Below are 10,705 nucleotides of genomic sequence, written 5' to 3' on the forward strand. Positions count from 1 at the left end.
GCTCTTCCAGGCTGGCACATACTATCCATTTTCCACTCAGTGGCCAGAAGGTTTTTGTAATTGCAGACATCCAATCACCTCCTTTCCCTGCTTCAAGCCCTTCTATGGGCTTTTCATGGCATCCAGAGCAAAATCCAAATCCCACATCACTGTCCACAAGGACCCCTGTAGGGTCTGCCCCCAGCCATGTGTCCCCTGGTCCTCCCTGGAGGAGGGGCAGTGAAGCTCTCCATAGGCCCCTTACAACCCTTCCTCAGACATTAAAACACACCCGTATGCTCCAACAAGTTTAATTTCTTCTGCTATTTAATTTTCTAAAACTTGGGGGGGGGGGGTGTAGAACTTTTGGATTATAAATAACTTGTTTCACTTTCCATCAACTGTGGTTTCTCAACATTCAAAGGACACGTTCAGTCATTCTTTAAAGTAGGAAGACGGAAAGATTTGGAAGAATAGGGAAGGAGGAAGGGACGAGGTTGGATCATATTAGAATTTAGGCAGAGCAGCACGGGGTTGAGGGTCCAAATCATGATACAAGGTCCAGAATGCTCGGACTTCTGGGGCACTGGCGGGTGCTAGTGGAGGAGTGAGGCATGATGGGATTAGATTAGTGCAGCTGATACAACAGGAGAGGATCATCAACACCTGGCCGGATTGCTCAGGCCTCGGACCACGCTGGCCCATCCTCCTTCAGCTCACAATGATATTGACCAAACCACCAAGTGAACAGTTGTTTAATTTTACTTTTTAAGATTTTATTTTTCAGTGATGTCTGCACCCAACGTGGGGCTCGAACTTACAACCCTGAGATCAAGAGTTGCACGCTCCACCGACTGAGCCAGCCGGGCACCCCTAAACTGCTGTTTTAAGTTTAAAAGCGAGAAGAGCCTCTATTAAGCAGTTCCACAAGCTTCGAGGCAAGTGGGGCTGCTTGAGCAGGTTCCTGGCGGGATATGGCCATGAGACTTGCCATGTAACTTCACTGGTCTTCTTCAGTCATAGCTGACGAATAGCAAACTCTGGAAGCCCCCTCCAGGAGCTCATTTAGAAGTTTCTGCTGCTAAGCCTGAGTAACAAGCCATCTCAAAACTTGGTGACATAAAACACAGTCTCAGTTTCCTCACAGATTCTGTGAGTCATGACAGCTTCTCTCTGCTCCAAGATGTCCGGGCCTCAGCTGGGAAGAATGGCCGAGAGTGACTTGAGGGCTGCAGCTGGAATCATTTGGAAGCTTCTTCACTCACCCGTCTGGGGTGCAGCTGATGTTGGCTGCCAGCCAGAACACCTCCACGCAGCCTGTCCATGTGCTTGCTGGGTTCAAAATGTGAGCCTCCCAAGGGCACAAAATGGAACCTGCGTGGCACTTTATGATCTAGTTTTGGAGGTCATGTAGTGTCACTCCTGTTGTACTCATTTATTTTTTTTTATTAAAAATTCTTTAAGCTTTATTTATTTTTGAGAGAGAGAGAGAGAGCGTGAGCGTGAGCAGGAAAGTGGCAGAGAGGGAGGGAGACACAGAATCCGAAGCAGGCTCCAGGCTCCGAGCTGTCAGCACAGAGCCTGACGCGGGGCTCAAACACACGAACCGTGAGATTCTTTCCCAGGCTCACGCAGGACATTAAGAGACTCAGTGGGGTTCCTGGTCTTCCTTAGAAACATTACAATCTGACAAGCACAACTCCCCGCAGGTAAAGATGTTCTGTGGAAGACACGTGCGTGCGTGTCCCACATTCTCCTTTGTCTCTGACACAGAAAGGGATCGGACACAGGGTGGAGCATGGCCTTGAGTAAGGCTGCCTGGTCTAATCCTGCCACCCCTGCTGTGTGACCACAGGCAGGCTCCTTAACCTCTCCAGGGCAGTGTAAGGGTTAAATGCATGAATGTGGAGAAAGTGCTCAGAACAGTGCTATGTGCCACACACAAGTTTTGCTGATTTAATATCTGGGCAAGGGGCGCCTGGAAAATTACAGGAGAGGCGTAAGGACAGTAGACAATCGACCGGCCCCATGGCTTCCAGGAGCTTCTAGCTGGTGCCGTGTGGTCGTGGGGGTGGTGGTGACAGCTGGGATGGCGGTGGTGGTGGTCTTATGAGGAATAACAAGAAAAAGGCTGAAAGGAAAGAGAGAGAGAGACCCCACGCATGCTTTTCGGTGTATTGGTTTTTTCTGGAGGTGGTGGTCATCTCTGTTGTCCAGTGGTCCATTTGGTGGAGCACCCACGTTGGGTCCCCTGGAAGGGTTGCTCAAAGATGGTGATGTCATCTGAAAAACAAGAAAACGCACAATGAGCCACACACGCTGGCCTGTGGCCCGTGGCTCCCACACTCCCCACGGCTGGAGCTTTTCGGCTCTGAGCGTGACCCTCCCCTGTGCCCGCTGAGAGAGCCTCTTCTTTGAATACAAACTTCCCAAGGCCCCTTCTGCCTGTCCATCCCCACACCTCTGGTCACGGTCTTCTCAAAGCCATTTGGGAATCTTTGAGAAGGCAGTACCCAGGGCCCCACCCTGGGGCTCCTCAGGTAAAAGGAACCTTGATCCTTCTGGTGTTATTGGGTTGGTCTTTGGGTCGGGCAAAGCACGGGAGGGAGACACGACATTCTGAGTTTATACCCACTAAGGCAGGTCGGGTTAACAAAGGGAGAAGGATGGAAGGGGAAGTTCTAGCAAGTTCCAGGAGCAGTGACAGGCACTTCCTACCCATTATCTTGCAAAATCCTTGAAACTATTCTGGGGGACAAAGGGGATGATCCTCACTTCATAGATGAGGATGTGATGCTCAGAGGGCTCAAGGGACTTGGTCAAGTTAGCACAGCAAGTAAGTAGAGGGACAGGAACATGGCCCAGGTCTGACTTCAGAACCTGCTCCTTTTCACTTCACCACAGAGAGCAAAGGCCAGAAGGAGGAAAGCCCAGAGACTCTGGGGAGTACAAAAAAGACTAGTCTGACCAGAGCAAGTGAGCAGTGGAAGGTGGAACTTAACTAGCAGGAAGCTCACAGCAGATTGTGGAGGCCTGCAGGTTTGGCTGAAGAGTTTGGATTTCCTCCCGTCGGCAGTGGGGAGCTATGGAAGGTTCTTGAGGAGGAGAGGAACCTGATGTTGGTGTTGGCTATGCTAGTGTGGACAAGGTAGACCACAGTGGGAAAGGCTGGAGCCTCAGTCAGGGCCTTGGAGGAAGAGAGGAGACCACTGGTATAGGCCTGGTTAACCGGACATTGACATTTCATTTTCCCAGGACCTCCCTGTGTGAAAAGGACTCCCACCCAGTCTGAGGCCTAGACCCCTGCAATGTCCCTACCCCCGAGCCCTGAGGTCTGAGCTTAGGCAAGAGGGCCGTCCTATGTCCCCAACTGCCCGCTGCCACACTGAGGCTCTCTGACTGGACACAGGACTTCACCAACGTCACCAAAGCTTGCCCTCAAATGATTCAACTTTCCATGTTTCACACAATTCTGGGGGAAGAGTCAATGTCTGCGATTCAATGATCCATCAGCCTAAAAGCCACAAAGGTGGGGTTCTGGACACCTGGCGGGTGCTCGAGAAATGCAAACCCCGCCCCCACCCTTTGTGGATCATTAAGTATAGCCTTTCCCATTTTGGAGATGGGGAAACTGAGGCCCAGAGAGGCAAAGGGGCTAGCCCAGGGCTACGCGCCAGTAGTGTGGCAGGGTCAGGACCAACTCTCTTGAGTTCACATCAAAGCCCCTTCCACTTCATCACTGTGACCGTCTGTGTCACACCCTGGTGAACATAGAATCCCCAGGGCAGCATGTAAAAATGCAGGCCACCAGGCCCCCTCTCAGTGCTTCTGACTCAGTAACTTCAAGATGGGGAGCTGGAATCTGAGTTTAATAAGCTTCACGGGCGGATTGGGGGAAAGACCTGGAGAAACACTGTTTTAGTTGACACTCTTAATGGTGCAATCAGTGAAACTGAGTCTGGAGAGAGCAAGGGGCACATAGCAAGCAGGTGACAGAGTTGGTTTTGGGACCCAGATATTTGATGCTGAACCCAGCTGGGCCTGACTGACTTGAGGGCGTTTCAAGCGATTCCCCAAATCCCATGAGTCTGCTCCTGTCCCCTGCATGGAGGTGACTATGACAGAGAGCCAGCCCAGCTGTCAGCTCCTGGCCCCCCTGCACTTTCCCCACAAGAGGTGACTTGAAAAAGGGCAAATGCAGAAACTGGCCTGGCCTGGACTTGATAAAAACAAGCCAGGCTGTTGCCCTAGGGGAGCCACAGGGCTCAGCTCTCAGGAGCCTTTGTTGTCAGCCCTGAGCCCCCTGCCTGGCCCGGCCCCCACCTCCGCCCCATCTGAACACTAACATCTCACCTGAAGCCCCCCCCCCCCCGATTCACCTGCCCCCCTGGGGAATTCTGCACCGCCCCTCACCCCCAGTCTCTCTGGCTGCACCCTCACAGCTCTCTCTGTCCTCCCTCTACCTGCCCTCATCCCTCATCCCGGATGTGCAACCGTCACCCTCTCTCCAAGTTGTCCAGATCGTTCAAACTGTTTATTGGCATTGTCCTGCTTCAGGGCCTTCTTCCCTGGTTTCTGCACCAGAAGAGTCTCCCGGCTCCTGTCCTTGCCCAGATCTACCCTTTCATGGGCCACGCATCTGATTCTTCATCTACCGATCGTTCATTGAGCAACTACTATGTTCCGGGGCACAGGATGAGTAAGACAGCCTCCCCTGCCTCCTGTTCTTTGAGCTTAGGCGGCTCTACTGTTTGAGAGGCCATGCTGGATCTTGGGAATCTTTGCCAAGGCTGCCAGTCTTGGGATCTTGGCCGCTACGCAGCCTCTAAATGCCAGGGTCCTCTCCTCTCTCTATGGCACTGGCAGAGAGCAGGGTGCAGGCCCCAGCTCCTCTTCCCAGACTTGGGCAGACCCTCCCCGACTGGAGGGTTACAGAACGTGCTGTAGCTGTGATTCATTCGACCCTCATGTGGGAGCTGTGAGGCAGAGCAGAGGTTGGGATTCCCATTTCACAGACGGGAGACTGAGTCATGGGGCATGGGAAGGTGTGACTTCCCAAGGCCACCTGGTGAGGAAAGGACAGGGCTCGGTGACAAGCCAGGCCTCCTGCTCACGCCCAAAAGACTCCTTGCCCTCATCCTAAGAGCAGCCGTGGTTCGGGCTTACTTGGTGCCTGACACGTGATGTGCCCTTGGCAGGCGACTCAGCCAGCCGTCACAATAGCCCTTTACTTCAGGTACAAGCACTAACTGCATCTGACAGACAGACGAGGACACGGAGGTTCAGAAAGGTAGCTTGGGGCCACCTCAAGCGTGAAGAGCAAAGCTGAGATTCAAATGCAGGTTGTCCTGACTTCAGAGCATGTGTCTCTAACCTAAGCCACAGAGACAATGGGGTGACATTTAAACTCAGCCAAACACGGGGTCATGAAAAATGACCAGAGGAGCAGGGTGTGAGGCTGGGAATCAGCAGTCCACATCATCTTACCAGAGCGTTCAAACTGAGCTCTTTGACCAAATGAGAGTTTCCGGGCAGCCTGATAGAAAAACAGCTTTGGGGGTTGGGCCACTTGGGTTGCAGGACAGTGGGCTTCAGAAGCCCTGCCCCTCCAGGCCCTCTCACTCCCAAGACAGCCCCTGGTCAATGAGGATAATAGTGGTGACAGTGGTGACAAAGTCCTATTAAAATCTTTTCACAGAAGCAGCAGCCAAGATTCTCTGAGCACTTGCCATGTGCTGGCCAGACCATTCGTCACTGCCTTATTCTTGTCCCCGTTTACAGATGAGGAAATTGAGGCGTAGGCGAGTTGGTCAATCAGTATGAGAACACACTGATAACGAAGGGCAGACTCAGGATTTGAACCCAGAGCCCGCAATGCGCTTCCTCACTGAGTCCCGTGGGATGGAGCGGGGATACAAGAGAACTTTCTATGGCTTCATCTGTAGGACTGGTCACGAGAATCCATTTCCTCATTTCCCGATTCTCAGTGTGTCTGTGTTCTCTTTCCCAAGAACCTTCCTCTCAAAAGTGGCTTCTCCCACAAAGCTCCCCACCTTCCCTTCTACAGACATTCCTTCTCCCCCTTTCTGAAAGATAGTTCCCTTTCCGACCCTAATCTCTGTTCAAGGGCATCGGCTGGGAGCCTGGCCGCCAGGGCTCTGAACAAAAGGGGTGTGATGGCCCCACCAATGCCCGGGAAGCGAGCCAGGTGGTTTTCAATTTGCTTGCAGCAGAAGAGGAGTGTTATTGCTGCTACCAATCTACTTAGAGTTATTGGGAAACAATCTTTGATCACAATCTCGTGATTTTTGGCATAAATGTTGGAAGCAGTTCCGAGAATTGAGCAACACCGTCTTAATGAAACTCCCCCATGTCCACCCGTTTGCCAAACAAATAAACAGCAATTTTTTATAGCACTTAGTTCTCCGAAGTTGAAAATTAGGTCTCTGCTGCTTTGCTGAATCCTGTCCCTTCCAGCAGTGACTAAATTCATGTGCGGATAAAAGAACAAATTGAGAAAAAGCTCTGTTCATTTCCATAAAACATCCACTTCCAAATCAATATTACTTTGTGTTTAATCATTATTAAATTGTTAATAGACTATCCATGAATGTTAATTGCAATAACAATGTAAAAGATTATTTTAAACAGTGCCTTATGGTAAAAAACAAAATTGAAGAACTTTTAATCAAGATACGTATTTTTGATTCAGAGGAGTGCACTTCCCTCTCTGCCTGCCAACCCCCTCCCCTGTTCTTTTCCCATTTGTTAGCTTTGCGACAGCCCTACTGACCTCTTAACTACTCCTCTAACACACAGGCACCTTTTCCACCCCAAGGCCTTTGCACATGCTGCCCCCTCTGCCCAGACAGCTCGTCCCTGAGATATAATTATGGCCTCCTTTCTCACCTCCTGCAGTCTTTGCTCTAAGTCACCTTCTCAGTGAGGACTTCTCCGACCTCTGTATCAAAAATTTCTCCCCCTTTCTCTCAACGCTTCATACTCTCTGCCTTGCCTTTTTCCCTCTTAGCACCAATCCCCTCTTTGCATAAAGACATCGTTCAGATTGAATTAGGGTTGACCCTCATGACCTCATTTTAACTTAATGACCTGTTTAAAGGCTCTCTCTCTCTCCAAGTGTGGGCACATTCTGAGGTGCTGGGAGTTGGGATTTCAGCATATCGATTTGGGAGGTGGACACAAGCCAGCCCTTAACACACGGGAAGCTTCACTTCATGCTAATGCCGCCAGCTCTATGCTTATGATTTGTGCACTTTGTGTTTGCATGTTCTGCTTCAGTAAAGATGTGAGAGGCACATGGTTTAAACCAAATTGTATCAGTACAAACAAAATGATTTGGAGTCTGCTCAGGTGGAGGTTTCTCTGTCTAAAAATTAGTGTGTCTTCCGAGGCTCTGGGATAATGCTGCATGTAAATCCCCAGGGCTGTGGACAGATGGAGAAAGGGACAGCCCACAAGGTTCTGCATCTGGACCCCGAGATGAGAGGGAGAGCTGGCCCGGCTGATTTGCCCCATCCCCCCATCTCAGCAGATAAACCTCCTCCCAACCCTCCCCAATGGAGGTCTCCAGACCCATATATGTGCCCATTTTACAGACGGTACAAACTGAGGCTTCAAGAGAAGGGACTTACCCAAAAGCCACCCTGGCTGTTTGGTTGTGAGCGTCCTCAGCCCTGACTGAGACTGGTCACACCGTCCTATCCCTCAGGACTGGCACCGTCCCACCATTTCCCATGAGCGAGGTGCAAAATGGGCAAAGAGCCTACAGGCAGAGAGGGAGGCCAGCCAGCTCTTGCCAGGCAGCCTGCCCAGCCCAGGCGTCCTTTGGCCTGGTCACCTTGTGGCCAGGTCCGGATTCCCACACCAGTGGCATCCTAAGGACACAGGGCACAGCCTGGGTGCCTGGGAGGGATGAGAAAGTGGGGTTAAGATGAAGTGAGACCTCCTCCCCTGTGGAGGTCAGGGGACCTAGGTCCCTCGTGCAGCACTCATTTGCTGTGTGATCTCGCTGAGCCCCTTTGCCTCTCTGGGCCACAGCCTCCTCTCCCAGGAGAAACACACTAAGGATGAGTGAATGGCGACAGAAAGACCCATCCTCATGGCCACAACAGCCCTCCAATGGCACCACCCTTTAGAGTTTGCGGTCAGCCTTCCCGACCACCAGGGAAGCACTGCTGAGGCCAGTGCCTGGAGGGCATCTGAGACCCTGTGATAGGACGTGACACATTCAAGATTCCCCAGCTGGCCAATGACAGAGCCCCTAAAGCCACTCTGGGGACTCTGGGCCCAGCCTGGGGGCTCTGCTGCTCCTTTGGTGACCCCTGGGAGGAGGGAGAATTCCCACAGGAGTACTGGCATTTCCAGAGAAATTGTGGCCCTTCTCTCAACCAGAACCAGAATTCTCCCAACACCACTGAGACTCCTTAGGGATGTTGACAATGCCCTGGAATTCCCTCAGGATTAGTGCACCACCCCACATCCTACCCCCAGACACTATATTCTTATAGAACACTGGTCTTTCTGAGCTGTCATTAGAATTCTTAGAAACAAAGGCTCTTCAACATAGAAAAATTTCATAAGGAAAGGTTAGCATTTCTCAAGAATTCGAGTGTCCTCTCAGAAATGTGAGTTTCCTTACAAATTTTGAGATTTCTGACACCCACAGAAAGGCTGACAGTCTGCCCCAAGTCAGTGATTCTCCCCCAAGAAAACTAAGAGACTCCACAGGAAGTTGCCTAAAAATGGGAGCTAACTTCCGGGGCACTTAAGATGCCTCAGGGAATCATGTAAAAGCCGTGGCCTCTTCCCAGAACTTTGCAAGATGCACACCAAGAGACGTGGGTGCCTGCAGAGAACCCCTCCACACACACACCCACACACACAATTGCGTACATGATGCAACACACACACAGACACACACACACACACACGCAGGGATTCATGGTGGTTTCAGGAAGTGACAAGTTCCCACCCAGCTGACCTCATGGCCTCATCCTCCTCAGGCCTCCTGTTCTCCACCCCACCTCCTTGCTGGTATCAGCCACAAGTGGCCAGTCTTCCAGAAGTTCTGCTTAGGGCCCCCAGGGCACCTGCCCGCCCCCTCCTGCCTGCTACTTAAGCTCTTCTCCACCGCTGGCTCTCACTCCAGGGGCAGGTGGAGGAGACCCGAAGGCCCCAGGTGACGGGAGCCATAACCCAGGTAAGGGTCCCACATTCCCTGCTCTCAGAGGCCTGGAGAGCAGCCGGGTGGTGCTGGATAAGGAGCTGGAGCCCTGGGTTCTGGTCCTAGCCGTGATGCTGACCTGCCAGATGACCCTGGGGCCTCAGTTTCCAGATCTGCAGAATGGAGACCCTCAACCTTTGGTATATTATGTCTGTCAAATAACCAACACCACACCTATGGGAAATCCAAAGCCCATTTGTCCAAAGACCAGAAATGTGTCGGCTTATGAACACACTGTGTTGATTTTGCTCATTTGTGGCAAATATTAAGGATTCAGAGCACTCCCTGCCTGGGAGGAAGGGACACAGAGATGAGAGATGAGTGCTAAGCGCAGGGCCCAGAATCTGCTGGCGCAATTGTCATTGTCATTGTTCTGGGGGCTATTAGCCCAGAGAGCCCACGAGCTCTGCTCGTGTGTGAGACCGCTTTGGCCACCTCCCCACAGGTCCCAGGCCGGAAGGGGGCATGAGCTCCCTTCACATGACCGGAGTCCTGTGGGGGATCCAAGGGGGTGGCGGGGTGGGGATTGCAATTGGGAGTCTGCAAACAACAATCATAACTGTAGTTGTTCCATTTCTCGGTCCAGTTTATGAGGGCATAATTCCCCCCTCCTTCATCTGCAGGGTGCTCGAGAGGGGACCCCGCGGGCACCACATGACACGAGTCTTTTGTACGTACTACCAAGAAAGCCAACGCGCTGCGAATTAAACACATGAATTGTAAGATGCCTCCTGATTTCAGAGACAGTCCTGTGAGAGAAAAATCTGGGTCAAAGCCACTTAAACGTGGTAGTAAAAACCAGATGGTGTAATAGATATGATGAGCTTCTGAGTCCTCCAGCAAAGGAGTGCCCTCCTGCCTGCCCACTGTCTGTCTGTCTTTCTTCCTTAATTCCTCCCTCCCTTCCTTCCCCACTCCCTCCTTTCTTCCTTCCTTCCTTCCTTCCTTCCTTCCTTCGTCTTTCTTCTTTCTTCCTTTCTTCCACATTTCTTAAAATTTCTTTAAATTTTAAAATTTCTTTTTAAATTGAGTTGCATACATAAAATGTACATCTCGATGACTCTTTCCTTATGTGTACGCCCATGTAATCACTGCCCAAATCTCAAGACAGAACACTTCCATCACCCAAGAGTCTCCCCTATGCCCCATCCAGGTCATACCTGCCCCCAGAGGGGACTACTCTTCTGACCTCTATCCCCATGGGTGAGTCTTGTCTCATCCGCTTTTGATCTCCATGGAAGCAGAATCGTACTGACTTCTTTTGTTCAACATAATGCCTGTGAGATCCACTCGTGTCTCTGCGTCTGTCAGCTCTCTCTCATATTTCTTTCTTCTAACTCAAATGAAATCCAGTCCAGGAACCCTGGCTCCTCCCTTCTTCTGCCCTCCCCTCCCTGGGATTCACTTGGGCCCCAAACAAGTCCCCCCTGTGTGTGTTGGCTGTGCCCACTGCCCCTCACCCAGGCTGCAGAGTGGCCCTGG

The 10,705-nt window shown here is 51.5% G+C and overlaps 1 long non-coding RNA gene across 1 annotated transcript; it reads left to right on the plus strand.

Moving 5' to 3' along the window:
• Nucleotides 1–8,559: 8,559 nt before the first annotated feature.
• On the plus strand, nt 8,560–10,113 carry LOC131486251 (uncharacterized). The gene is made up of 3 exons (XR_009249263.1): nt 8,560–8,786; nt 9,003–9,199; nt 9,847–10,113. It is a non-coding gene; the product is annotated as an uncharacterized LOC131486251 (long non-coding RNA).
• The last annotated feature ends 592 nt before the right edge of the window (nt 10,114–10,705 follow it).

The sequence above is a fragment of the Neofelis nebulosa genome, chromosome 9 (genome assembly GCF_028018385.1).
Source record: "Neofelis nebulosa isolate mNeoNeb1 chromosome 9, mNeoNeb1.pri, whole genome shotgun sequence".
Lineage (NCBI taxonomy): Eukaryota > Metazoa > Chordata > Mammalia > Carnivora > Felidae > Neofelis > Neofelis nebulosa.